Raw genomic sequence first — 1797 nt, forward strand, 5'->3', positions numbered from 1 at the left:
TCTGTTGTTCAAGCTTCAAATATATCTTGTTTATTATCTTTCCTTTTCTGCAAACTAATGGACCATATTTCTACTCAAACAGAGGCAAAGACGTCTTCTTAATGTTGCAGAAGTTTGGAGGCATCAAGGTCAGTTTTAATGCACATAATGACTAATGCTTCCGCATTGTAATCTCTAATTTGTTATCGAGCTTCTATGCTTCAACACATCTAAAATTTCAAAAGCTTTTCCGGGTCGATACGGTTACTTGAGAATCATACCAAAGATAGCCTTAGCAGTTCATTCCATACCAAACTTGAGCAACACAAAAGTTAAGTTAGGTGACTGTTCTTTGTAGGAATGCATCCTCCTCTTGCTATGCAAACTGAGGAAATCAAAGTGATGGGAAAGCATTGTACAACAGCTGTTGACTTCAGGATATTTCATGGATGAGTTATACTCCTTGACTCCCATGTAAAGTTAACTTATTTTGCTCTCTGCATTAGTATGTTCCAAATTAACCACACACAATTTAATTAGGTGACCGTTCTCTGTAGGAGTGTATCATCCGCTTGCTATGCAAACCGAGGAAATCAAAGTGGCAAAGCAATTGAATGCATGTGTTGACTTCAGGATATCTCAAGGACGAGTTAGAATCTATGACGCTCAGGTAAAATTAACTTATTTTGCTCTTTGCATCAGTATGTTCCAAATTAACTGCACAAAATTTAATTAGGTGATTATTTTCTGTAGGGATGCATCCTCTGCTTGCTACACAAACTGAGGAAACCAAAGCAGCAAAGCATTGTACTGCAGATGTCGACTTCGGAATATCTCATGAACCAGTTATACTCCTTGATGCTCACGTAAAATTAACTTATTTTGCTCTCTGCAATTGCATAATAGAACGGTTGAGCTAAACATCTCGCTGCTGATATTTTAAAATGTATTGCAACCACTATACAACCCATCCATCGTAATTGATATGTTGAGACTGGATCGTAGTAGTTGTTCTGCCTCATCTATCACTATCTGCGGGCTTGCTTTGATTATGTTTCTCCCAACTTTCTGTAACTAAAAAGCAGCCTGTAAATGTAGCTTGAATAAAAATGGTACCTTTCAGTTTTGTGCAAGTTCAAAGTATTAGTAGTTTTAGTTTGTCCAATTTTTGCAGGGATATTGTGTGAGGTCTGGTACAAACTTTTAAGACAATCACTTAATACATTCATGGGATCACCAACTTTTGGCGTTTGTTGATACTAGCTAGGTGGGGCCATGAAGACACGATTCATGGGATTACCAACTGCTGGTATAGCTTATTCTTTTCTGTTGCAGCTATTCCGGAGAAGTTTAGAGCTTCTGCAACCTTTTGAAGACACGATTTGTAGTTGCGGAGATGAAACAATCAATCAGTTGCGATGCATTACATAATCTTTTTGCTTTGGACATTGATGGGTATTATTTTGCCACAAAGGACAGGAGCTGTGCCATTTGACTCGAAGGATAAAGCGTTCATCACAAGGGGGTGGTCTTTAGGATGTACACAAAAGAGGAAATTTCCTTTTGTATAGAACCAAATTATATGATTTAATTGACCATTCTCTTGTACACAATGTTTATCATGTATTAAGTACATTTTATTGTCAAATATGTTTACTTTTTTTTAGTGCACAAGTTCATAACTCCTTGGACTTTCTAATTGCAGGCTCAACTATTTGAAACCACTAATCTGATTTTGTTGGGTCTATGTATTAGTGTATGTGTGTATTGAAGTTTGGTGAGTCTCAGGAAGAACCAAACTTTTGTTCCTATCTCATC

General features: G+C 37.1%; 1 long non-coding RNA gene across 1 annotated transcript; it reads left to right on the forward strand.

Moving 5' to 3' along the window:
• The first annotated feature begins 1 nt into the window (after position 1).
• On the forward strand, positions 2 to 1645 carry LOC123177641 (uncharacterized). The gene is made up of 4 exons (XR_006489036.1): positions 2 to 128; positions 338 to 453; positions 537 to 649; positions 733 to 1645. It is a non-coding gene; the product is annotated as an uncharacterized lncRNA (long non-coding RNA).
• Positions 1646 to 1797: the final 152 nt, after the last annotated feature.

The sequence above is a fragment of the Triticum aestivum genome, unplaced genomic scaffold (assembly GCF_018294505.1).
Source record: "Triticum aestivum cultivar Chinese Spring unplaced genomic scaffold, IWGSC CS RefSeq v2.1 scaffold137673, whole genome shotgun sequence".
In the NCBI taxonomy this organism is placed as follows: domain Eukaryota; kingdom Viridiplantae; phylum Streptophyta; class Magnoliopsida; order Poales; family Poaceae; genus Triticum; species Triticum aestivum.